Below are 18136 nucleotides of genomic sequence, written 5' to 3'. Positions count from 1 at the left end.
GGTGTCAGTCTGTCCCCTGAATGGCCACTAAATACCACAAGAGAGTGACTCTCAGAGTGGAGCGAAGTGGAACAAACAAAGGCCTGTTTGTTGCGGCTGATGTGTGATAAATGCGTCCGTCTGGGGGAGCTTTCATGCTCGTCGGAGCAGGTCATTATGCAGGAAACGGCGGCGTTGCCTAGCCGAGCCCGAGCGACCCCGGTGCCCGCATCCATTTACTGGGCCGCACGCCACGGCGTGCGCCGTCTCGCTTCCCAAACCGTTTGGCTTTTCGCTCCCTCCCTAGCCGTCCCCTTGGGCACACTGACACTGAGCGGCACTCTCTCTGTCTCTGCCGTGATATCTCAACCAGGCCTACTGTAACGTGTGGAGCGTGGGGATGGGGGGAGAGTCAACATCCAAATACACAAACAAGCCCCCCAGAGAGGGACTGAGAGAGGGGGGGAGAGAGAGAGCGGGAGAGAGAAAGCAATAGAGAGAGAGAGGCAGAGAAGGGAGAGGCAAAGACAAACAAGCGAGTCCCCTGATAGTTGACTAGTTGCTACTGTACCCTGTCGGAAGGGAGACTCTCTTTCCAGAGCTCATGTCTCGGGGTGCAAAAAAACGGTGATGTATTTCCAGGGGGGGAAAAAACAGGCCCAAAGAAAGCCAGCAGGGAACCAAAAAAGGTGTTCACCACGGGGGAATTCTCCAATTAACACCCGGCACTGCAATCAGCTTCAAGCCCATGCATGCAGGTGTGCTGTACTCATTGTGTGTTTGTGTGAACGTGACGGGAAGGGAGAGGAAGACAAAAAGACACACTGTCTTCGGAGGTTATTGGGGATGCTTCCATCTGTTCCGACAACACATTGCATTAACATGTTCCTAATATTGTCTTTATATTGTAAATGGAGGTGTGTTTGTGCGAACGACTACCGACAGAAAGGCAGACGGGAAACAGTTGAACTAAGGGACAAACAGAGACAAAGATTCATTGAAAGACCAAGACATATAGTTCGGAGCCTTAAAAAGTGGATTTTTCCAAATGTCTCGACGCAACAAGTCCATTGTTAATGTCACAAACTCTCTCTCTGGGTGACACCAAGCCCCAACTTCATTAGCAATCATCTGATCCTGTAACAATTATTATATTTCTTTATTTTATTTTTTATTTAACCTTTATTTAAATAGGCAMGTCAGTTAAGAACAAATTCTTACAATGGCGGTCTACCGGGGAACTGCCTTGTTCAGGGGCAGACCGACAGATACTGGCCCAACACTAACGGGAGCGGCAGGTAACCCATGTATTGAAATATGTTTCGGAACATGTCCCTGACTGTGCAGTTACATCCACTTTGAAGCAAATTTGATAGAGCTGTCATACACGGATAGATGTTGACTATCTATGCAGTAAGTACAACAATAACATTGTTTTTYCCCCCTAAATTTGTCGTGTCCTACTGATGTTATTTGTTGAAAACGCTTCCAAGACTTGTTTCACGCAAGAAAGTATCACACATAACACGCAGTTATTAGACACAGATGTCGGGTTTATTGGGTACGCTTCAAGTTGACACAGTTTCACGCGAAACTGAGCGGACACGTTTTATTCCTGGAATAAACACATAACCTACACAAACACAGAAGCCCGGTTACACAACAGAGGTGGATATTTCATTAGATGCTGAAGGGACAGAGAGAGAGAGAGCGAGAGCGAGAGAGAGAGAGAGAGAGAGAGAGAGAGAGAGAGAGAGAGAGAGAGAAGAGAAGAAAAGAGAGAAAAACAGAGAGAGAAAACCAAAGAGCGCAATGGAGAACAATAAACTGAGAGAGAGAAAAATAAATAGAGAGAGAGAGAGAGAGAGATGGGGGAGGCAGAAGGAAGCAAGAAAGGCACAACTAAAGTAAAAGCCATTGAAAAACATATTGGTTTGCAATACCGCATAATAGCAAATATGCATACAAATGAATTTGCCTGGTGGTTCAGATACGGTATTAAGATCATCATTTAAAAAGTGGCCCTTTTGCAACCCTCCACCGCAGTCATCGATCTTGTATTATTAGGGCAAATAGAAACTGCACTAACTAGGAACAATGCCTTGAAGACGTGCTGGAGCCGGCCACTAAGTAGCACATCCAGACACATCATTATGAGCCATTTGATTACTATGCCCTTAAGATGCGCAATTATAACCTAAGACCAAAATTGGGSAGATATTTTACAATTAAACAGTGGGATGAAGACGCTCTAACAATGCTAATGATGACTTATGACCTGTGTGGGTATGAAAGGGCATTATGTCACGCCACTGCTAGGTATATGGGATGGGACGGGTCGCTGTTTATATACCCCGAGTGCCCTCTAACCGAGGGTGCATCTGAAATGGCAACCTATTCTCTATTTAGTGCACTACCTTAAACCAGGTGAAAAGAAGTGCACTGTATAGGGAGTAGGGCACCATTTTGGATGAACATTTAGCCAGCCCAGTCAGCAATGACTCTGTACTAGACCTTCTGTGGTGAAACAAGGCCCCAGAGGAAGCTAGCCTAACCCCTTTAACAAGAACAAATCTGCAGACGCTCTGTTTAACTAGAAGGTATGGTACTGCACCTGTAGCTCTACCACCACCGCAAGCCTTGTGATATCGCAGTGCACATCTCAGAAGCACCGCCACTTCCCTGCGCCCTATCTCTGTGTCCATCTCACGAGGGAGAACAATTGTCATTACCATTTTATTTAAAAAAATTGCCCGATCAGCAACACCCCCCCCTCCCCCCAACCATATTCTCCTGGTTTCTTTCATATTTTTTCTAATCATAATTTCCCTCCATCATCTCTGGCTGGCTATAATTCCCTCCTCTCTTCCTCCCTCTCTCCCTCCTCCGTTTGCAGAGGACCTCTCTTTTCATCCTTGAGAAGGGCTTTAATTCGAAGTGCGACGGCGTTGAATAAAGAAAGGGTGAAGAAAAAGAGGCAGAGACGGCAGCGAGAGGAGCGCCGCAGACGTCCGAGTGTCAATCAATTGCGGCTGTGAGGGGCCCGTGACKGGGCCTCGGAGGAGAAAGAGAGGAGAGGAGAGAGAGAGAGAGTCTGTGTTTGATCTGTGTCTTTCAAAGGGAAAACGGCAGGAAGGGCCATCACAGACGATTTGCCTCTCCCTGCCAGCCCCAGCCCCATCCTGACAGAGAGCAATCACAAGCAGGTTAATTCAACATCTACCTTCTTAATCTTTTTTTCCCCCGCTCTCCTTTCTTTTGGTCTCGTTCTGTCGACTCGGATAAAACATTGCTTCCCTTTTTCAGAGAGCCCCACAAGAGCACTTTAAACACAAACATACCTTCTTTCAACCTCTGTAGGTGTGAGGGGGAGGGGATATGTGGGGTGGGTAGTGTGTTGGGTGGGGCGGGGGTAAGGGTTTGGGGGTCTAGGGGGGGGGGGGGTGAGGTGAGCCAGTGTAAGGGAATAAGACAGCGGTATTTTGCCAACCGTAACTCTGTGGAAGGCAAAGGGAGGCCGGTGAACAGTCAGCAGATTCAGCACACAGAGACAAAACACAGACCCTCCTGTCCGCTCATAGAAACTAAAGAACTAAAGCAACAGTGTTTCCTTCTCATGCTCTATGGTCATGTCTCCCCACCCCAGTAATGGTTCCTCTCCTGGCCAACGTCTGTCCTGGTCTGTTGTCCCGGGGCACTGCTTTTGACCAGACGCCCTATGGACCCTGGTCAAAAAAGGAGTGCAGGAAATAGGAACAGGGCACCATTTGGGACGCAGCCTTTGGACTGGAGTGGGCTAGCTACCACATGCTTTACTATCCAGAGGCACCAGGTCATAGGGATAACGGGATAAAAGGTGGTCCTTTCGGTCTTTCCAGGGAGAGGACATTCACTCTCCCTAGACTTGGATTTTGGGGCCTTCTCAAGGGACCACAGCGAAGAACACTCAACCACAAAGGCATAGATCTAATAGAGTGAGGAGGAGGTTTTGCTCTGGAGGAGGAGGGGGAGGAGGCGGGCAAGAAGGGGTTAGAGCGCGGACAGGAGGAGGATGAGAAAAAGGCAGGCTAGAGGTGTGAGGGGAGAAGGGTAGAGGAGAGGTGAAGGGGAGGGAAGGAGGAGGGGGAAGAAGAGAAGAGGAGGTGGAGGGAAGGAGGCAGGAGCGAGGGGAGGAGAGTGTGGAGGAGGATGAGAGAAGGAGGAAAAGGAGGCCAGAGCGAGGAGGAGAAGCGACGGAGTGTGGAGTGGAAGGAGCAGGAGGAGGTGGGAGGAAGTGTGGAGGAGGATGAGGAGGAGGAGCGTGGGGGGAGGAGCAGTGGGGGGGGGAGGAGGGTGGAGTGAGGATGAGGAGGAGGAACGGGAGGCAGAGGCGGGGGAGGAGGAACAGGAGGAGAAGGAKGAGGTGGAGGGAAGGAGGAGTGATTGGCAGGGCACTGTATCCTTACATCCAGCACTGCCTGTCAGTGGCTTTACAGGCATCACCAAATACAGCAGCTTTCTATACCTACCGTCTACACGCACAAACACACACTCTACCATCTACACACAAACACGATACCACTCCCCTGAGAGAGCGAGAGAGAGAGAGAGAGAGAGAGAGCAAGAGAGAGAGGTGTCAGGGGAGCTGTTACCCAGAGGAGAGTGTCAGAGTGAAGATCAGTGTGTGTGTGTGTGTGTGTGTTTGTTTGTATGTTCACTCGCTTGCGTGTGTATGCGAGTTCACTCGTGTGTGTAGATAGGGGTAATCCTACCTGCATGCAGGTAGGCCAGGTCAGGGTTCTCGATGTCGGGGTGATGCTCCTTCAGATGGTTCCTGAAGTCCATGGGGCCGTTGGTGCCGTAGTCACACTTGGGGCAGTTGTACATCTTCACTCCCTCGTGCTTCCCCGTGTGCAGGATGTGCTTTCGKATGTTCTCCGCACAGTTGGATCTGTTGGGAGATGAACAGATAGTGATTAAAGGAGGAATAGTTCCTTCAATTAGAAGATAAAAAGATCAAACGAAGAGTAAAAAAAAAGACAGGAAAGAGAAAATCCCCAAACAATAGAGGACGCTCCCCTTGGAGGGTTTACTGTACTGACAGTTTGGTTTTGTTCTAATGACACTAACAAAATGAATCAAGTGGATTGAACTCAAACAATTTAGTGGCGGGGCTGAGGGAGCATGCTTAAGGAGTATACATATTTGGAGAGACTCTTAAAGYCTCCTGTTACTATGCAACACACACACAATCAAAAACGGGGTTGGGGAAAGCAAAGTGGTAAACAATGATAGACAGTTCTACAATTTGTGAGATACATTTACATGCTGTAGATGCACACTTGTTTCCACACAGCCCTTGGTTTCCTCTTGCATGTTACAGACATTTCACTATAGGGGTATGACACTCCTGCAACAGGGTGAAAGTTTAAAGACAACATTTTTATAACATATTTTGAAGAGGTCTACCGTGTTTGTAATCTCGGGAACCCTGAACCAAATCTCGTATCCACTGGCCTGCTACTAGACGTGATTCTGGGGGCTGAGGTTTTTAAAAATGGCGCTCAAGCAAAAGAAAATACTACCCCTCTCAAAGCCAATGCCTGTGGATGATACCCATGTGTCTCCTGTGGCTGTGCTACAGTAGGTGTAGTAGTGTAGCAAAGTAAAGTGGTGTAGTAGTGTTGCAAAGTAAAGTGGTGTAGTAGTGTAGTGAGGTAAAGTGGTGTAGTAGTGTAGCGATGTAAAGTGGTGTAGTAGTGTAGCAAAGTAAAGTGGTGTAGTAGTGTAGTGAGGTAAAGTGGTGTAGTAGTGTAGCGAGGTAAAGTGGGTCTAGTAGTGTAGCGAACGGGTTAAAAGTGGCTGTGATAGTAGTGTTAGCCACATAAAGTGACTGTAGTAGTTGTTAGGAGGTAAAGTGTCGTATAGAGTGTTAGCAAGGTAAAGTGTGTAGTAGGTAGCGAGTAAGTGGTGTGTAGTAGTAGGCTAGCAGGTAAAGTTGTATAGGAGTGTAGCAAGGTAAAGTGGTGTAGTAGTGTAGCGAGGTAAAGTGTGTATAGTAGTGTAGCGCAGGTAAAGTGGTATAGTAGTGTGTCGAGGTAAAGTGGTGTAGTAGTGTAGCGAGGTAGGTAAGAGTTAATGTAGTAGTGTAGCGAGGTAAAGTGGGTATAGTAGCTGTCGTGATGTAAAGTGTGTAGTAGTTGTAGCGAGGTAAAGTGGTTATAGTAGTGTAGCGAGGTAAAGTGGTATAGTAGTGTAGCGATGGTAAGTGGTATAAGTAGTGTAGCGAGGTAAAGTGGTATAGTAGTGTAGCAAGGTAAAGTGGTGTAGTAGTGTAGCGATGTAAAGTGGTAAGTAGTGTAGCAAGGTAAAGTGTGTGAGTAGTGTAGCGAGGTAAAGTGGTAGTAGTAGTGTAGCGAGTAAAGTGGTATAGTAGTGTAGCGAGGTAAAGTGGTATAGTAGTGTCGTGATGTAATGTGGTATAGTAGTAGTGAGGTAAAGTGGTATAGTAGTGTAGCGAGGTAAAGTGGTATAGTAGTGTAGCAAGGTAAAGTGTGTGAGTAGTGTAGCGAGGTAAAGTGGTGTAGTAGTGTAGCGAGGTAAAGTGGTATAGTAGTGTAGCGAGGTAAAGTGGTATAGTAGTGTCGTGATGTAAAGTGGTATATAGTAGTGTAGCGGTAAAGTGTATAGTAGTGTAGCGAGGTAAAGTGGATAGTAATGTAGCGAGTAAAGGTATAGTAGTGTAGCAGGTAAAGTGGTGTAGTAGCGTAGCGAGGTAAATGGTATAGTAGTGTAGCGAGGTAAAGTGGTGTAGTAGTGTCGTGATGTAAAGTGGTTAGTAGGTAGCGAGGTAAAGTGGTGTAGTAGCGTAGCGAGGCAAAGTGGTATAGTAGTTGTAGCGAGGTAAAGTGGTTAGTTAGTGTAGCGAGGTAAAGTGGTGTAGTAGAGTGTAGCGAGGTAAAGTGGTATAGTAGTGTAGCGAGGTAAAGTGGTGTAGTAGCGTAGCGAGGTAAAGTGGGTAGTAGGTAGCGAGGTAACATGGTATAGTAGGGTAGCGAGGTAAAGTGGTGTAGTAGTGTAGCGAAGGAAAATGGTATAGTAGTGTAGCGAGGTAAAGTGGTGTAGTAGTGTACTGGTATTTTATACCACTTAGAATATTATTCAAAGTGACTTACAGTGCAGTAAATACTTACATTTTTAACTATGTGTACGATCTATGTGGGAATTTAACTTATGACTTGGTGTTACTAGCACCAGCTGAGCCATACAGGACCAGTGTAGCGTTGTAGGTGTGTAGTATTGACGTGGTGTAGACATGCAGGGCTGTGGGGCTGCAGGCAGTAGTCATACAGTAAGCKAATGCTGGGTGCTGGCTGTAATGTCATCAGCTCAGGGAGTCACAGAGTACCCCTGATTATGCTGCTTAACCTGGTCTCAGGCCCTATCTAAACCTGCCCTAGGACACTATGTACACAGGCCTGGACTGGGGCTGAGGACACACACACACACAGACACATGTTCAAATACATGCTCACATACAGCACTCACACACACACACACACACCGACATACATAACCCCCACCAATAGATACAACGCCCACCACATCATGCAAGCACGTGCAGGAGCTGCGGCACTTTCATACGCACGCGCACRCACAGCATCATGCGTGATGGATGAGGCACTCGTGCTTGGTCTCGGGCTGACATTCTCGGACAGTATAATATGCAATTACTCTCCCTTATCACCTCGGCTGGGACAATAAAGCTTCACGGTACCATAGCTCACGCCAGGCAACGATAGAAATTTGTTTTCCACTTCCCCCCCCCCCCGAGACACCTCTCTCCATCAAGGGCCTTAGTAGTCCTGCCCCGGCTCCATTTCCTTTACAGGACTTAATATGTCCTCAAAACTATGCAGAGGACCCGCCCCTTTCTGTGTTTTACACATAAATACATCAAAACACCTGCTGGTGAATGGTGAAAATGGCCCTCCGTGAAGCTATTTACGTTGGGTAGGGTAAAATGTGAGGTGTTCTCCTTAGAGGTCCAGGAATGGGACAGTTCTTTTTACCATGTCTTTAGCTGTAGACATGTCTATCTGTACTTGGTACAGTAAYAGCTCCATTAAGACCCTGGGTAAGTGGATAAGGATTGCACACAAGGATGTAACTTCCCTCCCCTAATGCTAAAACCCATACAAGATGGGCCTCCTCATTTTTACAGACCAAGACTCCGCAACTGGTATTTGCTCATAATAAGAAGGCCTAAGCCTAATCATATCAATATCACAAATAAAGTAAATAACATTTTCAATAACTTAACAAATCATGGTGTATAGCCGGCMGAAAATGAGTAAAGCACACAAACAGTAGCAATAAATACTATCCAACAAGTAACTATCCGACAAATTCAATTTAGAATTTTCCCTCGACCACTTAAAAGTTATTTCAAAACTTTCTTTCAGATAGAGAAGTCTTCTGTCACGGTCAGGAAAATAATAAGAATAATCATAAATCATAAAAAATAAAAAAAYGTAAATAATTTATATTCAAGACAAATTAACTGATTTCTTATTCCAGGCCAGTGGAATAAATAGATCCATTCAGAGTCCGATATGAAAGGRTTCTAAAGCACAGTGTGAGGGTGGGATCCCGCGGGAGCGCTTCTATCTCTCAGATATGGTAATGGCGTAATTGTCATATTAAAACAGCATAATGTGCGTTTAGGAGTCAGCAGGTGTCAGGCTAAGAGAAAGGCCCACACAGTCCTCCTACGATAGCCAATATTAATTAGTCCGACAGCCGCGTTTCAACATTCTCCACGTCGGTGAGCAGCGACTCGACATGGGAATCAACCCCACTGTCTAGATATCGTCGCGATTYGCTCCGTCTTTTTTTATTTTCTTTCTAATACATTTCCATATTTTCCTCGTTCGACGACTGCATTGGTAATGAGGCTAGTAATTGAGGCTGTTTGTTAGCGGTGGATTTAAATGTGCGTCTTTGTGTTTTAAGGATGGAGCTCGGTATCTGCGACGGCAAAGAGACACCTTGCTCTCCGCCTCTCCCGACACTTCACAGGGTCACCGGCCCCGCGACATCCACCGCCAGCCGYGYGGCGGTCCTCAAAGTTAGCGCTACCTCGAATTAGCTCAAAGTAGCTATTTTCGCAGGCAGGCAGATTGAGAATGTGCATTACAGAAGATGCTGWTAGAAATGTATTAAAGGGAGGATATCAATTATGGCAGCCATGATGCCTTAGTAGCTGTAATGAGTGTCTCTTCATTGAGAACAATAGTCATAATGAGGTATGGACTGCAAAAACAGGTATATCATTGTAAAATAGCCTTTGAGAACGTATATKCCAGTTTTCCCTTTGAAATATGACTATTAATAATATCTGACAGTAATTACCTGCATCTTCCAACCATAATTGTTTGAACTGTCATTAATAATTCAAATTTATATTGTACATTCATTTGAGGATAAAGTAAAGAAGTTGCATTGAGGATTTCATAGATGTCAGTGACACATATACTATTTTATACCAATATGAGAAACACAATATACACTGAACCAAAATATAAACACAACGTGTAAAGTGGTGGTCCCATGTTTCATGAGCTGAAATAAAAGATCCATGAAATGTTCCATACACACAAAAAGCTTATTTCTCTCAAATGTTGTGCACAAATTTCTTTACATCCCTGTTAGGGAGCATTTCTCCTTTCCCCTGACAGGTGTGTCATATCAAGAAGCTGATTGACCAGCATGATTATTACACAGGTGCATCTTGTGCTGGGGACAAYAAAAGGCCCCTCTGTGCAGTTTTCTCACACAACACAGTGCCACAGATGTCTCAWGTTTTAAGGGAGTGTGCAGTTGGCATGCTGCCTGCAGGAATGTCCACCAGAGCTGTTGCCAGATAATTGAATGTTAATTTCTCTACTTCGTTTTAGAGAAATTGGCAGTACGTCCAACCGGCCTCACAACCGCAAACCACGTGTAACCACGTGTAACCACGCCAGCCCACGATCTACACATCCGGCTTCTTCACCTGCAGTATTATCTGAGACAAGCTACCCGGACAGCTGATGAAACTGAGGAGTATTTATGTCTGTAATAAAGGCCTTTTTTGGGAAAAACTCATTCTGATTGGCTGGGCCTGGCTTCCCCAGTTGGGGGGCCTGGCTCCCAAGTGGGTGGGCCTATGCCCCCCCCATCGCTGCGCCCCTGCCTAGTCATGTAAAATCCATAGATTAGGACCTAATGAATTTATTTCAAATGACTGATTTCCTTATATGAACTGTCACTCAGTAAAAAAATTGAAATTGTTGCATGTTGCGTTTATATTTTTGTTCACTATAGTAAATGTATTAAAATATAATGATAAATATAATATAATTTGAAGTAACAAAACAAGTAAGCRTTATAATGGTATATCAAATTCTATATATCATGAGATATAACGGTCAAATGTTGACAGTGCCTTGACTTTATTTGTCTAAAGTCATTGAGCAATTGAGCCATTGGAGGTTTACAAATGTATTCAGGGTGGAAGAGCGGAGCACAGAGTTAGGGCCCTCATGACTGCCTGGTGCCCGTGTTCAATTCCTCCTACACACATTAGGAACCCAACAGGGGTTGCGAGCTGCTACCCTCTCCAGCCCCTCCCTCTGCCATCCGTACCCGGGGCAAACCAAAAATGTTAATTGGTCTTCTAATTTGCTGTTTAATTTGCCACAATCTGTAACAATCATTTGGTATCAGCTAGAAAGAACAGTTGGTCCGGTTCCCTCTGTTGCCTCCCACAGTGCTTTGAAACGTCAAATATGCTCTTCCTTGATAAATAGAATGTGAATTGAGTGCAAAATACGTATAAATAAATGAAATTTATGATACAACACCTCACATGCTAAACCATTGCCTTCCTGCAGAAGACAAGCTTCACCATGGTAGAGAAAACTTGTAGCCAAAGTGTTTTCTAAGCTATGGTAAAAACAAAGAATGGCAATTGGTATTGTGGTCCATTAACGTTTAGGAATATTGAGCTTTTGGGTTCCAACCTAGAATTGGAACATCTCAGTTTTATCAGAGTTTTTCTTCTGTTTTGCAGACGAGTATCTGAAGAGTCATTCCAATTCAAACAGCTACAGATCCTTATAGAGCAACCAGCAACAGCTTACAGATCCTTATAGAGCAAACCAGCAAACAGCCTTACAGATCCTTATAGAGCAAACCGCATGAACAGCCTTACAGATCCTTATGGAGCAAACCGCAACAAACGCTTACAGATCCTTATAGAGCAAACGCAACAAACAGCCTTACAGATCCTTTAGAGAAACCAAAAACAGCCTTACAGATATGATAATAGAGCAAACACAACAAACAGCCTTACAGATTCCTTATAGAGCAAACGCACAAAACAGCCTTACAGATCCTTATAGAGCAAACCGCAGCAAACAGCCTTACAGATCTTATAAAAGATGACACAAAAAAAAGCACACAATGAAGAACAAAAATAGCAAAAGCAACAAACAGACATGACACTACAAAATACGATTTAAGCAACCAACACCACAACAAACATACACCGGAAACAAAAAACACACAACAAACGAAGCAAACCAGCAACAAAAGCCTTACAGATCCTTATAGAGCACAACCAGTAACAACAAAAACCAGCCTTAACGATCCTTATAGAGCAAACCACAACAAACAGCCTTACAGATCCTTTAAATAGAGCTTAAACAGCACACAAACGCCTTACAGATCTTATAAGAGCAAACCGGAAACAACAAACAGCCTTACAGATCCTTATAGAGCAAACACAGCACAAACAGCCTTCACGATCCTTATAGAGCAAACCGCAACAAACAGCCTTACAGATCCTATAGAGCAAACCACAGCAAACAGCCTTACAGTATCCTTATGAGAGCAAACCGCAATGAACAGCCTTAAGATCCTTATGAGCAAACCGCAACAAACCAGCTTACAGATCCTTATAGCAAACCGCAGCAAACAGCCGTACAGATCCTTAACTAGAGCAGCGAAACGCCAGCAAAACAGCCTTACAGAATACTATATAGAGCAAACCGCTAACAAACAGCCTTACAGATCCTTATAGAGCAAAGCCACAGCAAACAGCCGTACAGATCCTTATAGAGCGAAACGAACAAACAGCCTTACAGATGCTCTATGAGGCAAACCAAAACAAACAGCCCATTAGCAGATCCTTATAGAGCAAACGAACAAGCAGCTTACAGATCCCTTATAAGAGCAAACCACAACAAACAGCGTACAGATCCTTATAGAGCCTTATGGAGCAAACCAGCAACAAACAGCCCAATAATCAGATCCTTATAGAGACAAACCACAACAAACAGCCTTACAGATCCTTATATAGAGCAAACCACAACAACAGCTTTTACAGATCCTATTAGAGGCAAACCGCAGCAAACAGCCTGTCCATGTCATTTTGGTGTCTCTAAAACCAATGCCAGGAGCATTCCTTTCACTTCACCACACCTGAGAGGGGGAGGAAGAGGACGAAGAAGAGGAAGAGGAAGGGAGATGGAGAAGTGCAACGTGGCCAAAAGTTTTTCCAATTTCACCGACAATTTCCTGTGTAATATGATGTGTCTGTGATGGCGTTTTAATGACAGAGAACTGCCCGTGGCTGGCTGCTGTAGCTGCTGATGATTGCAGAGTGATGAAGATGAGATGATGAAGCCTGTGGGAGATCCGACCTGTGTGGTGTGTGGGTGTGTATGTGGGCGTGCTCTTGTGTGATTAAACCCCTGTCCTCCTGCCCATCAACCCCCTGCCTCTGTCTTACCATGCGTGGGGGCAGCCCAATGAGCCGGTACCTGTAGTCGCAGCACAGGGCATCGGTAGGGCTTCTCCCCTGTGTGCACCCGCTTGTGGCGGGTCAAAGTGGGACTGGGTGGTGGAGGCGAAGGCACAGCTGACACTTGAAGGGCCGTTCTCCTGGGGGACGGAGAGAGACAGACAGGGATTATGAGGACGGGTGGATAGAAGAACGGACAGACGGAAAGAGAGGCATACAGAATCACTGTCCGTCTAAAGCGGAAGCTCCTTCGGACACAGACATTTACATTTGACATATGAATCATTTACGTACATTAGTCCATTCATTCTTAACATAGCTGGATGAGACCACAAAATATCACAATCGTAGCCCCTGAACAACATAGTTATTAGCAAGTCAGTGCTAGTAGGAAAGTGGTTAGAATCATTCAATACTATAACAGAGAATATTGCGTGCACTGCTGGGGTATACGCGGGTATTCAAGGTATTATTGTGAACTACTTTAACAAATCATAGTTCTACGTTCTGTGGGCCAGGGCATGCTACAAAAATCAAGGCCACCTAGAGCAGCGAATTGTATAGATGGGGTCACTGGTGCACTCGTTAGAAAAAGAAAAAATTGTTAGCATTTTTAAACTGGGGAAAAGAATAAAACCCCTGAGTCTGTAAATTAAACAGCGACTAGATAAGACCAGGTAGCAAAGTGTATGAGGGTAGAGACATATAATGAACCAGTTAAGTTAATAATATAGAGAATTATAATATAATCATAATGACTATATATATAAAATAATTGAATATCTGATTAGAGTTAGATTCTTCCATCAGTATTGTCATAGAGGCATAATTAGCAGCAGTTATAGGAGGTAATAATACTAGGGTAGCGTGGTTACCTTATATAGTCTAGATATATTTGGACTTAAACCAGATAATAGATCTAATCTAAACAATATCATTCATTAGAATATGGGAAGTTAAATTTAGATATATTAATAGATGTGCTATCAAATGGAACATAGAACGGTAGCGCTGAATTTAATGTTTGTATCGCCTTGTTCATTTAATATTGAACTACAATTTACTAAACATAACATAGCGATAACCATTTTTTAATTTATTTAAGATTAGTATTTATTGACGAATTATTTTACTGCACATGCAAATACAGCACTTGGGTCGTCGAACTGAACTACTGCAAGGTTCACAGGTGATGTTGGGACAGACGCGACAAAACCAGGTTCTGAGTACCAGCTAGTAGATGATATTTTGGACAACATTAGTGTACACAGTCTAATGTCTCGATAAACACCAGGTTAGATTGATAAAAAAGGGAGAACTCACCACCACTGATGACAACCTGTAGTCTGGACAGATGATGATTCCGACCAATAGATTGTCGAGGAGTGAGATAATTATAGAATTGATACATCATAATGAACACAACCGGAAGGAAAACAAAGTACAGAAGACAAACAAAAGTAAAAAAATGTGGACTATTAAAGAGAACGTAAAAACAAATGCATAAATTTTGCGTGGTGAGGGGAAAATAATGCGAACACGCAAGTCATACACAGTAAAAGTAAAATCAACTGGATATTATACTCTAAAAAATGAATATATAATATCAGGTGATGCTTGATCCTTGGGTCGCATGCAGACCGATGGTTAAACAGGTAATTTGTTTCACTTTCCAATATCCAAAAAAAGCACTTGTTTAATTGACGGCCTTAATCTTGACACCCCATGGTATGATAAACAGACTAGTTTATCTATTCACTGATTAACTGCGTTTATAGATGACAGGTGATTGCTAACTAGAACATTCAGAAATTACAATGGATATTCCAGATATACCTGCTAGGGTAATATTATACAGATAAAGAGTAATACTTTCGCAGTATTAAATTTCAGATCCATTACCATACTAGGCTACATCATGTCTACTCTGACGACCGTTTATTGCATTAATAGGCATGTCGAGACTGGAGGGATAGTGCTGATTGTGTGTTGGTGATGTACTGTTTCCATAACGTGATAGATGTCTGTGTGATTGTGTTCGCTGGTGTAGTGTGTGTGTGTGTGTGTGTCCAGAAACTTGAATAAGTGACATGATTGTGTTTGAGTCCCAAGCATTAGATGAACCTATATGAATAATAATATCGTCTAAGCAAGCAATGATGATCGTTTCGTCAATGTGCACAATGTAGGGAGGAGTGGAATGGTGTGAATGTGTGATGATGGTGTGTAGTGTTGATGGTAGTGTCGGTGTGTAGTGGGTGATAGTGGTGGTAGTGATGTGGATGAGATGTGTGGTGTTGTGTGTGGTGAGTTGAGTGAGTGAGTGAGTGAGTGAGTGAGTGAGTGAGTGAGTGGTGAGTGAGTGGTAGTGAGTGGATGAGTGAGTGAGTGGGTGAGTGAGTGGGGTGATGTGTGTGTCCTGTGTGTCAGACGCAGGATGTGTGCAGCTCTAGGATCGTGCGGCTCACTGTGTGTTTGGGGCGATGTTTTGGTGAGGGCAGATGTCGCGTGCACACGCACAAAACCACAGAGATCACACAGGAAGGACTTCTCTCCTGTAGGGGCGGGAATGAGGGGGCAGAGAACATTACAGAGTCAACAGAGGAAGAAGGAGTAGGGACAAACAGATCAACAGAGAGGAGAAAGGGGGAGCAGAGAGGGGAGAGAGAGAGGGAGAGAGAGAGCGAGAGAGGTGTTCATTAACAGATGAAAGCAGAGGAAAAGTCACAGATCACTAGTGTATATCCATCAAGGCTCTCACAGTTAACTAATTCCTCCAATCAAATGTATCCGTGTAAATATGTCAAATGGGACGGAAATTGCCAGTGTGGTTTATTGACTGTGATAAAATCTGAAAAGCACCGCTGAACATAATTACATACTTGTCAGAGCCATAAAAATTAGCTTTATTATCAATGGGATGGTTTTGTACAACTTCATTTCTGGCCGATGCCTTCCAGATGGGGCTGAGCTGATCACTCCAGCGGGTTTTTTACTACGCAAGTGTGCTTCCTCTCTCTCCCTCTTCCCCTGCATCTGGCTCTATCATTAACAGCCTGATGGTTCACGCTCTCTCTCTCTCTCTCTCTCAGCACAGACACAGCAGGAGGAGGTGGAGAGGGGTGTCGGCAGGCTGATTGCAACACAAACATGACTCTGAGGACACTGGATCATCAGTATGAGTATTTATTTGCAAGACATGCAAAACGTTTCGCAACGGACGACAACACGTTTGGCAACGGACAACAAAACATGTCGTCCAGTTCAGAATGTACCTCCCCTTTTATATTTCCTCTCTACTGAACAGGACCCGGGTGATGGTCTATACCCAGTATAACAGATGTTTATAACAGTGTTGGTTGTTTGACTCGACGACATCAACAAGCTTTTAACGGCAGTTGTCTGAACCCCCTGTCACGGACGTCCTCAWTTCAMAGAGGTCTTCTCACAAAACCGACAGTCCAGACCGAACCGTTAGAACTAATATGCCACGAATATCGAAAGAGGAGACTTTCCTTTTTGAGCGTGTTGGTTGTTCTGCTCTACGACGCACACAAGCTTCAGGGGAGTCATCTGAAGGTAACCCAGTATCGGGCTGTAAAAATGCCAAAAAGCGCATAGGGGGTAAATGTTGCACGATTAATGTGACAAACATGGGTCTAACAAAAGTAGAGTTTTCTTAATATCTCTCACGATATAGGACAGACACTTCAAAAACCTTATTCCTTATGATACATTTTTGGACGTCTGTTTTGCCATGTACTAATCATGTGTTATTCAATGCGTTCTATGGGCTTTTAGCGTAAATTCCAAATTCCAAACATCTTATCAAATAATCTTCTTTTTTTTTTATAACCTACTAGGGATTCCTAAAATTTTTAATTAAATGGCTAAATTATACATTTTATAGCCATCTTAAAACAATTCCGTATGTTAGGCGACAGGTAGCCTACGCGTTAGAGGTTGGGCCAGTAACAAAAGTTTGCTCGTTCAAATACCCGCGCGTCAAGGTGAAAAATCTGTCGATGTGTCCATGAGCACGGCTTTAACCCTAATTTGTCCAGGGGCGCCGTACTACTATGGCTGCACCTATCCGGTGTATGTGATAAAACATCGCCGTATACTAATAGGCTGCACCTATCCGGTGGGTATGTGAGTAAAAACATCTCATTTTTTTAGCTTAGGTAAAGTATATTGTGATCTAAGGACATAGGACCTACAGGTGTTGAATACAGCGAACATATGAACAGAGGCTTAGTATGGTGCTGTGTTCTCAGTGGTACCCTGTTGCCTGCCCGTTGCTAATTACAACCAGCTCCCCTCAGCAGGGAACAGGCTCTGATTAGTCGGCAAGACCTCTGGCCTGTCTGGCTCCAGGACATAAGGCACATGCTGTAGCTGCCCCACATGAAATAAAATACTACAGTTTACTATAGAATACCACAGTATTTACTAATGAGTTCTGTAGTAAACTATAGTACTGTAGATACTCATCACTACACACTGTAGTTTGCCCTCAATCATGTGTAGTACTTATCTATATATGTTGCAGTAATACTGACAGAATACATAGTAAATTATGCAGTATAATTCACAAAAAACACTGCTAGTAGACACTACAGTAATGTCCACAAAATCTACATTTTCATGTGGGTATCCAAGTAGCACACACACAACACACACACAACACACACCACACAGTATCTGCACGACAACACACACACACACAACACACACACACACACACACACACACACACACACACACACCACACAAACACACACCCACACCCAACCACACACAACACATACAGGTATATGCATGCACACGCAGAACAGACACACTCGGACACTGAGCATGCAGCGAACATGCACACAAGAGCAAGCAACACACACGCACGCAACACACACCCCACACGCAAGCACACACACATCACCAACAACGCACACTAGCTGTCACGCAACTGCTCATCTCAACGCAAAGTTGAAACTTTCACGTGGCATTGATAAATGCCAATCGAGGTGGCAACTTCATGGCAGAGGGGAAGTAGTGTTTCTCACTTCGGATAACAGCTTGTTATTGAATCACAGAGAGAGCGTGACTTCGATTAACCCATTTTAAAGCGCGACTCGACTGTGAGGAGTGTTCCTACAAAGCGTGCCACTTAACGAAGAGAAAACCCGCTATATAAATAGGTCTTAAAGAGAGATCCAATTTGTCATTCTGGAAGTTGATAATCTCTGGCTTTTAAAATGTCGCCTCTTCTTCTCTGCTTTGCTCTTGTCGGGCATGTGAACACGCTTCATGGCGAATAGGGGAAGTTGGGGG

At 44.3% G+C, this 18136-nt stretch overlaps 1 pseudogene; it reads right to left on the bottom strand.

Annotated features, from left to right (window-relative positions):
- Positions 1 to 12472: 12472 nt before the first annotated feature.
- LOC111964690 (zinc finger protein 407-like) overlaps positions 12473 to 18136 on the bottom strand; it is a 141376-nt pseudogene continuing 135712 nt past the window's right edge.

This window comes from Salvelinus sp. IW2-2015, linkage group LG6.1 (genome assembly GCF_002910315.2).
Source record: "Salvelinus sp. IW2-2015 linkage group LG6.1, ASM291031v2, whole genome shotgun sequence".
Taxonomy (NCBI): domain Eukaryota; kingdom Metazoa; phylum Chordata; class Actinopteri; order Salmoniformes; family Salmonidae; genus Salvelinus; species Salvelinus sp. IW2-2015.
The sequence above is the reverse complement of the archived record's forward strand: the minus strand, read 5'-3'. Positions and strand labels throughout refer to the sequence as shown.